Raw genomic sequence first — 11,562 nt, 5'->3', positions numbered from 1 at the left:
AACAATGAAGACCAAATTTTCAGTGAATTAGATGAGAAAAGTGTTCAAATGCAAATGTCATTAGTATGGAGTGTCTCAGACAATCTATAATGATAGTAAAGAATAAAAATGAATAGGATAAGCTCATTTTATTGCAACAATATGAATGAAGGTGTTTCATATATGAAATCTAATCTGAGTCTCTGGACCATTTTTCTTTAAACATCAGTGTTTGTTTCTATCATTTTGGCAGCCACAATGCCCTCTCCTAATTTATTAAATAGGTGTTTGTTAATAAAAACTTAACCTCATGGTTACCAGGTAAACCAGCCCGCATTTCTGAACATGAGTCGCTAATATATGCTTATTTTTAAAATTATATAATTAAATGATCTATCTTAAAATTTATAGCATCTTTTTTTTTTTTTATACTTGGCAGCAATTTGTTTCTTCTTGGTGGCTTTTCATTTCAGTGTCATCAAATAAAACAATGATGTCTGGAGATCACTGGCATCTTAGATTTGATTAAAAATAATATTAAAGAATATATAACTAGAAGATAGCTTACCAATGTATCAATTGGCCCTAAAAGTCACTATTTTCGTAACTCTTCTGTCCCATTTTTTTTTTCTGAGCCCTGGGACCTTGGGTATGTTACTCTTTGAGACCATCTGCAGTGTGAGGATTCTGCCACCTTCCTGACAGGACTGATATGACTATTGCAGACAATGGAGGAAAAGCACAAGCAATATGGTAGATGTTCAAGACATGGTGGCTGTTATTTCTTGAGGAAGACATTTCAAAAATGGTTCTATAATCATTAACAACATAGTACCTCACTTCTAATTTCTAAGCTGTATTAGAAACGATTAAAGTTAAACAAAGAAATCTCTGGAGTTTAATGCATCAATAAAGCAAACAAATGTCACTCATAAGTTGCAAAAAAAAAAAAAAGAGAGAGAGAGACTATTCTTATTTGTTTTTAGACTATGTACCACCTGGAACGCCATTCCTAAAATTTAAAATACCACCACCAGATCAAGTAATATATATAGATCTGTATGCCCTCCAACAGAAATAACTGATTTTTATTCAATCACTTTAAGATAAAATCAACATATTATCATATAAAAATAACCATGAGCTCAAGAATTCGCACTTCTATCTGGGCTTGATTCAGAAAAGCCTTCTTGTTCTTTATTATTTTAATGGCAGCCCATTCTTGTTCCACACGATCATATGCCTTTACAACCTAAAAGTGAAAAAAGATAAATAATATCTATTTCATTAACAACAATTTACAATTCACCTTAATTATGCATTTATCTAATTCCCATTTTTCTGACCTTCCTAAATATGAGATTCTATTCATTTCCATTTAACAGCATCCATTTACTACTTTATTGTCACTTTAAGTCAATCTTTTCAATTGGATTTCTTTTGTATCCTTATAGTATTTCTAAACATCCACAAAGTAGGTAAGTTTCTTAACAAAATTAGAATAACTATTTTCCTCTTTCAAAAATAAATTATGAATGTTGACAAGTGCTTTGGTTTTCCACCTTTCTTACTAAATAACATTATAAAACAATACGTCTGACTATTCTTTTAATGCGAGAAAAACCTGGTTTAAGTTCTAAGTATACATGTGAGATATTTAAAAGGTTGTAAGTCATTTGGAAAATGTAGGTAACTTTCTAAATTTAAATTAGATTTTCATAGGCATATAAGAGAATTACTTCAGACTAAAAAAAAATTTTTAAATAAGCAGGATATAAGTTAAAATATCATAATTAGAGGATTTTGAGTTTTAAAATGAGAATTAATGCTAAGGAAACTGAAGTGTTCATGAACAAGTGACTGCACACCTCTCATTTTAAATTTTACTCATTTAAACAAGTTTCACACTGTTGACAAAGAAATTTACATTAAAAACTAGGAAACAAATACAAAGATAAAAGAATACTGTATCTATACAAATTAGAAATAACCACTATACCTGATTAAATATTCTTACTTTTGTAACATTATATATAGTCTGAATAGATAATAGCTTTAGACACATTTTCTAGCATATTCAGAATGTCTGGAGATGCATGTAGAACTCCAAGTGATTCCAATGTTTTGATTGAGCATCACTGGATTAGAGGAAGAGAATGGATGCATGGTCCAAGATCCACATCAGTCAAGGTTATTGTCAATGGCAGATCATAAATGGTTTAGCTGAAATCAAATTTGAAATATAAAAAAAAGCAGTATCTCTGGTTTCACCCAATTCTAAAATAAACTACTGCCTACTGCCTTTTAAATCAGAGGTGACCCACGTAAGCATCTGACCATGACCAAGTGGTTTTGATATTCTTCTCTTTCACTGACCATACTGACTACATCAAGAGTGGCAGTTTAGTGCCCAGATCCTAATGGTCTCCAGGACAAAGGCCACTAACAGGGCCCCAACTATTTACTGACTTTGCAAATAGTTAACTGGCTCAGTGATAAAACAATGATTGTTGACCTTGAATTATACATTCAATAGGCAGTTTTCAAGAATGCCGATGTCCAGAATTCAGTCAGAGATTCTTAGTTCATTAGTCTGGAGCTTAGGCATCAGTCCTTCCCCCCCAAGCCCCCATCCCCAAAGCTCCCTGGAAATTTTCAATGTGCAATCAGGACTGATAACCACTGGCCTAAGAAATGAAGGAGCTGCTTATTTGACAAGGACCTGGCAGAGAATTTAGAGAAAGCCTGACAAAGTCAATAAGGAAGAATTTATTTGGCGAGTGAGAGGCCCTGACCCTGAACACACTTCAGCCTAGGAGAAAGGTGTCCATCAGTCTCATCTGGGAAAATGAATCCTGATGTCAAACAGGCCTGTATTTTCACAAGTATATGATGTAGCATTCTCTTAGAAATCAGAGTATGAGAAAAGGCAAAGGGGAGGGGGAGGATAACTGTGAGCTTGAAGAGTAAGTGTCAGGGAAAACTAAGTTTAAAAAGCAAGCCGCATGGCCATGACTTGCACAGTGGGCATCACAGAAGTCAGACGACGCCCTGCTGGAGGCAACTGCCAGAGTGTCAGTGTGATTTTGAGGGTGGAGACAGAAATCACTCCACCCAGCGCATTCACAGCCTTACCTACATAAGTGGTAGGCCTCAGAAACACCGTTCCTTAAGAGGCTTTGACAGAGAAGTAGAAGTTGCTTCTGACAAGAAGTAATATTTTGATACAGAAGGGCTCCCATAACACTGAGAAACCCCTGCCTCAGAAGAAAGAGGTTAGAATCAAGGGAAAAGGCCCTGAATTATGTATAATTACAAAAATTCCTTGACATCATGGAAAGGAGCAGGCATACTGTACACATGACATCAGGGCCTGGCAGAGACACCCCAGAACTGCAGAGCTCTGCTAACAACCTTATTTGTATCTCCTTCAGGTTTCACCGCTTAGATGTGTCCTGGTCTCAGCCTGTGGCTGCTAGTGTCTTACAGTATTCTTTCTGTCCTAAACACAATCAGATTCATACAGGAAAACCTTTCCTCACAGGGTGATAGAGGCATATTTTGTTTCTCACAAGGCAGGAACAGATAAGTAAGAACATGTAGGTTCCACAGTTTAAGAAAAAAACAAAAACAACCCCCAAAATTGTCAAAAAGTCAGAAGTATTTGGATTGCAAATTAATAACTGCTTCACTGCAGAAAAGTTGCAAGGCAATGGAGAATGGGATGAACAGGAAACCATATCTCAAATAAAACAGCTCTGCGGCAACCCAATGAGATGGGGGATTTAGGAGTGGGAACAGCTTGGGAAGCCACAGCCCAAGAAAAGCTTCATGAAGTGCAAGGAGGAAGGACTGACAGCTAAGTCTGGGCTCAGCTGATGCAAGACACTGATGCAAGACACTGATGCAGTTAGGGTTTTGTCGTCTGTATTGGGCAGGATGGGCAAGTGAGGAGAGGAGATTCATGGGTAGAGAGAAGAGGCCAGGAAGGAAGTGAAAAAACCAGGTCCCCTGGAGTTCCTTCCTCACTTTCCTAAGCAGCTGTGCTGCCCAAGTGAGTGGTTCTGCCCATCAGAACTCCACCAGTCACAGCCTTAGCCATGCTGGTGCTGTGGGGCCTGAGAAGAACATCCTGGAGACTGTCTGCCCACTCAGAGGCCTGGCAGAGTTAGAAGAGGAGCCAAGAGACAAAGTCAAGGCACAGCCCCTGGCATCCAAGCCTCTGAAAAAGTGAGAGGGCACCTGCTGTGCTGGCTGAAGATGGTAAGTGTTTTTCTCTTTGAAGAGGAATATCAGACAGGAAAGCAATTATCTCTAACATACATAATGAAGAACCACCCACAGACACCAAAGCCCGTGTGAAGAGGCAATACTACCTATCAGTGATTAAAATCAACCACTTAGTAAAGTAGCTGCCTGGTTAAGTTCAATAAGTTCAAAAAAACCAAAAAACAAAAAAACGCTAATGGAGTTTCTAGAGCTGATGCAGTATTAGTACCTTCACAGAACAACGACAATCCAAATACTTAACCTGTCCGTTGCTGAGATCTATTTACAAACATTAAAAGTGTACTATTGAGAAAAAGATGTAACAACATGATTCACTAATACGTTCTAACTATAAAATTCAGCATTTTCCATTAAATTACCTATCCAAAGGAACCTTTGCCTATCAAGGAGTCAATTTCATAACGATCCATCCACTCTTCTCCGTTTTTTACCATATAATCATAGTTATTGTTAAGTGTGTCACTAAAATCACTGGGGGGGGGTGTGCACACCATATATCAAGACAAATCTGCTATCAGTAGGAAACAGATGAATTTCTATTCTTTAACACACACACACACAAATGAAATAAAGAATTTTCTATAGTTGCTATTTGAATTACAGAATAACACTAATATATAACCAGAGAAAATTTCTGCAGTAAAATTCCCTTTAGAATTATACAGATTATACATTTTGTAAATAGATGTTAAGTGACTGGAGCAATGCCTCCCATTCAAGAAGAGTAACAGGACCTGATCTACATTTATTTTTTTAAACCAAGATATAATTTATATACAGTGAAATGGCATAGATCTCAAGAGTGTATCATATGAGGTATTTTGGAAAATTGCTCATGTTGATGCAATCAACAAATGCCAAACAATATAAATGACATTTTTGTCCTCCTTATATTCAAGTTCCTTCATGCCCCCTTCTAGTCCATCCCAATTTTATATTTGATCCTAAGGCAAAAGAGTTTAAAAATGAAAGTTTAAATGTATATGAACTGATGTTTTACTAATATAAAAGGGGCCTCTGAGACATGCCCAGTTTTTAAGCCTATAACAACACATTAATGAAAAACAGATATGCTCCCTACCTATCCCGCACCCACTAAAGGCCATGAACCTTGTGGTTGATCACAAAATGAGTTATTTTCCTTATATCTGTTTTTCTTATAGTTTCTAAGACTAGTTAAAAATAATAGCTGGACTAGGCAATAGTCCAAGTGATTGGTAACTAACTGAGGAAGTTATAAATTACACTGCAAGGAGCAACATCACAAAAATTCTAGTTTACAAGGTGGCAAAACAGTTGAAAACAAGCTTCAACAGAGTTACTGTTAACAGTTTAACTATTTATCAGATATTAACAAACTGACATTAATAAAGTGTTAACTATTTTATCAGATATTTTCAGATAACCAAAAGCTGGCTTGGCACATCTTTTATAACACATTAATTATGTGCAAAATCCAATTTAGAAATGTTCCTCACTGAGTTCATTCCAATTTTATCTTGCCACAATGCCACAGTAACATAAATACTGGGATTAAATGGTATCTAACTATTATAAAATTTATACACACATAAGAACATCTTTTTAGATAAGTGGCTCTAACACTGGTAGAAGATAAGCCTTCAGTGTGAAAGGATGTAGTGCCCCCAGGAAAAGGAAAGAAAGCACAAGCACTCTTCTCCAGAAAAGCTCATTTAATAATTAATTACAGAGCTAGAGTTGAGGTTAGAAGCAATTAACAATCATGCCAGAGGTCTAAGACAACACCAGAAAATTAATTTTTGGACGCAAAGAGTCAAGTTGGAAGATGAGTTATTCAAAGTGTATTTTTTTTATCATACTTACTTCCACCAAAAAGGCTTTTGGATATCTTACAATGAAAAGATACAGATAAAAGAACACATATCAATTTAAAAAGAAAATTATATAGATAAACTAGGCCAGATGCCTGTTACCTGGGTACTGAATACATCTCAGAGCTTCCTGACATCCACGGCAATAGGGAAACAGATAAACAAAAATTCAAGCAAAATTCTAACATATTCAGTCTTTTCCAGTGTCATTATTCCCTCCCTTCCCCTTTCTTGTTTTGAAGAGGAGTTATTATAGAAGTGATAACTCAGCCTATATTAAACATTTTGAAAAAGAAAAAAAGTTATCCATAATTATCTTAAATTTTCTGTAGTCCCTGTTAATATGCCTTTTTTCTTTTATGTAATTGTACTATCCATAAATCATTAACTTACCAGTCTTCATAACAGTCATCAATATGACAAGTCATTGGGAGTAAAAAAATTTAGTATGTTTAAATACATCACAAAATAACTTCTTTCCCCTACTCTATTGCAGGGTAGATGGTGTTATAACAAATCAATAGTCTTACCTCATTAATATGCTTATATGTTTTGATCAAGTCAATAGAAAGTTTTCTCAGGGGAGCAGTAGCTGGATCACGGAAGGTTTGGGGCATCCGCCTCTGTAACATGACAATATCAGGCATCACCTTAACTAGACAGAAAAGACTAGCACTTTAACTATATTGTACTGACATGAACTTCCTCTTTTGTAACCTGTGTATATGTATTATGAAAAAAAAAAGACATCTACATTAGAAGTTTCAGTTATCTCTTTTAACTGGAATCCAATGAAGACAACCACTGGAAAAATAATGAAACAAGAAGATAATATGCCCAGCTGCCCAAGGCTTCAGTTCTGTTCCCCAAATTAAACAGCAGCATTATAGACATACCCCTGGTTCAGGAGACATGCATGATATGCTGCCCAAGAGGGCTTCTCCACCATACAATTAGCCAAGGAAAAACTTCTGAATTATCCCTAAGCCTGACCTGACTCAGAGCAGACAAAGACTAACTCATCTTCCAGCCTCCTAAGACAAGATTTTAGGACCCAGCTGGCACCATGAAGCAAGCTGGTCACAGGGCAGAGATGGAGTTTGGTGCTGCAGAAGTGCAGCTCCCAACACCCCCAGAGCCTGCCCTCCAACAAGCATCTGCCTATAATGTAAGCAAGGCTGAAATCTGCACTCACTTCTGTAACATAATTGAGCAAAGCATGCTCTCCACCTGACGCATCTGAGCTCACCCTCCACGTTCCCTTGGCCCCCGCCCTGCTGAGTTATCACCACCTGACATGCTAGTATACATTTGCTCATTTACTGGTTTTGGTTTGTTCTCCTTCCACTACAAAGAAAACTCCGTGTGGCACAGGGATTTTGTTCAATGTTGTATTACCTTTGCCTACAACAGTGCCTGGAACACAGTAGGTTCTTTAATAAATATCTGTTGAATAAACAAATGAATCCATAATACCAGTATCTCTACTTCTGATTACACTAAGAGCTGACCACAAATAAGTTCCAGAGGACACCTTAAAGCTAATGAAACTTTCTTTCAAAAAACCCATTTCAGCCATAATCCCAGCGCAACGCTAAACCACGTCTTTCATCAACCAGTAAGCAGTCAGGGTACAACTGTGAGCTTCCTGCTAGATGGGGGCTGGAGCAGGAACACGAATGTCCTCCATACACAAGCACACCCAGGGACGCTGCAACTAGCATGCTAATGATGCTGGGTTGTTGTTCCCACCTGACTCTGCCACGTGGCAAGCCTCAGTAGAGGGGATCCCAGTGGGGCTTCTTGCAACCAAGAGATCCTGATCCTCACAACCAATTAATTGCATCAAGGTACCTACAGTGCCTACCACTAGCCATCCTTGGATTCCTGTCTAGCTCTCTTACAGACATTTATACCAGCAAAATCTACTGAGCCAGGATCCCCTGATGCAGCCCCTTTCAAAGGACACTCTGGTCAATTTGAGGGGCAGAGAGAAAGCAAACACATCACACTAAGGCCTCACAGAAATGTCTGGAATCTTGGGAAAATTAACCAAGTTAACTCACACTACTAACAAAAAAGAAGAGAGAAGGGTAGAGGTAACAATGGACACAAAAGAAAAGAATCATCATCCCAGCAGCATGAGAAGATGGAGTGATCGCAGCAGTGAGCAAACTGATCTTAACATTAGTTTCCTTTGCATCTACACTCAAATTCTAAAAGTTGTTACCCAGATAGCAAATTCACTGAATTACTGTATTCAGTTAATAATTATCTTTTCCCATGATCTCTCCTTCTCAAAGTTCCAAATAAGGTTTAAGGGGAAAAACAGCGATTATAACTATTTGTCTGAAAATATAGTAAGACTTAATAAGATAATCTGAATTAAATTTTAAATTACATATTGTTTTATTTTTTTAAATATAAACAGGTACAACTAGGTTCACAGAGTATTTGGCTCTCATACCAGTCCTTGGAGACTGAAGGAATAGCCAATATCAGTATAAGCATGTCAATTATTTTCATGTGAATGAAGCTGTAAGCATTTAAGGTAGTGAAACAGGTTTCTCCTAATCTATTTCCTTTCTTATTTTTTAAGCACTGGCATTGTTTTCAAGCAGGTAATGTTCTTGGCAAGACCCTTCTTGGACTACTGGAGTGCAGCCTCACTGTGAGGTTTCACAAAATCTGAACAAGTGAAATACTTCATTACCACTGTAGTAAGAGTTGACAGAAGGTATAACTACCATTAGAAATGAATGAATTACTTAAGTAGTTAACAATAAAATAATAACTGTAGCAGCAAGTGTTTGCTATACACTGTATTTTGGGCATGCATATTTTTACATCTTTCATGTAATCTTCTCAACAATCTCACAAAAATAAGTAATGTTCCTGTCACCATTTTACAAATGAGAAACCTGTGTTCCTGAGGTAATGTTACTTGACCAAGGTCCTAGAGCCAGTAAAATAATACAGATGAGAAGAGAACTAAGGCAGTCTCACGCCCAACCCCACACTCTGAATCACAGCACTGGGCCAGGGGCTCCCTGTTAATTTTAGGAGTCTATTCTAGCTTCTTGGTGGAATCATTTTTAGGCTATTTGTTGGGCAAAATAATTGAGCCATGCATAATATATACCAATAAAATAAACATATGCATTTATTAAAATTAGTTATGTCCAAAAGTATAAGTATGTTTAAGTTTTCAACCTGCCCACTTACAACTCCACTGGTATTTCAAACACTGGAAAAAAGAACCAATGACTACATTATTTCCAGGAGTAACTATGCTCACTTAAAACACCAAAATCACACAATCAAAAAAAAGATTTTTTAATGTACTGCACAGACCTGAAATTGGCTATAAAAGTAATTCTGACTACCACACTTTTATGCACACAGTGTGTAAGTGTGCATTATGCACTTAGCATGTCATGACACTGCTAACATTTTCACAACTGGCCAAACCGCCTACAAGGCTGAGTTGACTAGCTAATTCTAAATATCTTACTTTGCTTACAGACTTTTGGCAACAGAAGTTATTATTTCAGGAACATATGTATATATAAACCAGATGCATTCCATCCATAAAAAAATTGGCCTTTGGATCAGACTGTACTTCAGTGCTTCCAATAGTGCCTTGTACAGAGTAGATGCTCAAAACACATGGGAAGAACAAATTAATTCCTACAAACTAAACAACACTTTCTTCACTAACTTTCATTGTGATTTCATGTTAGGTAACCAAATTTTCTGTTTTTCACTACTGTCATGCCATAATCACAAATCCAGAACTAGAAAATAATTTTTCCAAATACACTGTTACAAATTTATACTCAAACTCAAACCAGCCCTAAGCATCTGATGCTTTGTCCACTTCCAACTTCCACAGTCACAAAGTCAGGAAAATGTAATGTAACAAGCTCCCTTCTTCCCTTCTCCAGCTGGGTGAAAAAACCCAGTGGTTCAGAGGACCCAGGAGCTCACCAAGCTGCTGCAGGTAGCGAGCTCCCCTCCACACTGCTGCTCAACGTCCCTGCTGCAAAAGGGATTGCTGCTGAGATAATTCTCCTGCTGCCTCAGCTATCTGGCTCTGGGAGCCAAAAACAGCCACACCCCCAAGGCTCTAAATCTCCTGACCTTTCTGTGTGAAGACACAGATCACAAAGACCAAAAAAAAAAAAAAAAAAAAAAAAAGCAGTAGTTCTCACCTCCTGCTTAGATCAGTTACAAGAGCTAAAACAACCTTTTTTTCCTGAAAAGATTCCATAGTGTAAGTGACAGGACTTCATTAAAAAATTGTTTTCTAGTTTAATAATACCTATTCCATCCATTTTATTTACATTTACCTCATATTTTCATACATAGTAAAGAGTAAGAAACACTATATCCTGCCATTCTTGCTATCTTGAGACCTATTAATAAAGCTGAACAGCATACATAACACACATGCAGAACACACAGTTTAAGAACCATGAAAGGTGCCGTGAAAACTGTAATAGCCCAAACAGGCTCAGCATTCCAAACAGTAACCACAGTTTTCTACACTTTTACTACATTTATCTTTTGAACAAAACTGTGTTTAAATTTATGTGAAACACACTCATATTAGAAAGATTAATTACCAGAAATGAAATGTTAAAGTAAGCTCATTTCAATTTTCTTGTACAATAAATCTTATTGAAAAGACACTGATAGGATGATTAACAAGTAACAATGGAAATCAAATAATGAAATTACCAAAGTTTAGAGCTAGAAGGCACTTGGGTGGGGGGGGATGTCGAGTCTAGTCCAATCTTACATTCAAGGAACAGAGAGAAGGGTCCATGTGGCCTGACTCAAGTCACACAACCAGATCATGAGTCAGGATCTGGAACCCACGTCTGGTAGACCAGGCCACATCAGCACACAGTTTCAGTGTTTTACACTTCAGTTATAAGAAAGCTTTTAATCTGACTGCCTTAGGTTCAGAAACTTCTGGAGTTTGGCAAAAATATCTGGCTGAATATTATTACTTAAAGACTTTTTTTCACACAATATGAATCTAAAAATATTTTACAGCTTAAAATGGATACTAAATTAACTTATCTCTTATTTGAAAATAATCCACAAATAAGATGTTAGTTGTATCTAAAAATAGGTGTTTTGCTAGCTAACTAGATTATCTACTACAATAATACAACCATAAAAATAACTTTAAAGGACTGAGTTTTTTCCTAGTCCTCTGCACATGCCAGGTGTTAGAGCGGAAAGACACTGTATCTAAAAAGAAAGAAGCCTGGGCTGGACCCCAGAGTCTACTGCCTACAAACTTGGAGAGATCACAAATGGGAGCTCAGTCCCTTCAGCTGCAAAACAGATTAAAAACAGGTGGCCTGCCTGATAGGCTGCTTCTGAACAAGTGGGAAAATGCATCCAAACATACTTTGCTTCTTAC

General features: G+C 37.1%; 1 long non-coding RNA gene across 3 annotated transcripts in view; it reads right to left on the bottom strand.

Annotated features, from left to right (window-relative positions):
• Positions 1-1,119: 1,119 nt before the first annotated feature.
• The window catches only part of LOC141575419 (uncharacterized), a 30,963-nt gene continuing 20,520 nt past the window's right edge, over positions 1,120-11,562 (bottom strand). For 2 of the 3 annotated variants that reach the window (XR_012502997.1, XR_012502998.1), the window contains 2 exons: positions 6,653-6,745; positions 1,120-1,231 (listed from right to left, as the gene is read on the bottom strand). This is a non-coding gene — a long non-coding RNA (uncharacterized LOC141575419). Of the gene's footprint in view, positions 1,232-2,006; positions 2,203-6,652; positions 6,746-11,562 lie in introns of those variants that run through there. The other variant, XR_012502999.1, reaches the window with a different exon arrangement.

This window comes from Camelus bactrianus, chromosome 3 (assembly GCF_048773025.1).
Source record: "Camelus bactrianus isolate YW-2024 breed Bactrian camel chromosome 3, ASM4877302v1, whole genome shotgun sequence".
Taxonomy (NCBI): Eukaryota; Metazoa; Chordata; class Mammalia; order Artiodactyla; family Camelidae; genus Camelus; species Camelus bactrianus.
Note: the sequence above shows the minus strand (reverse complement) of the source record. Positions and strands in the feature narration are given on the sequence as shown.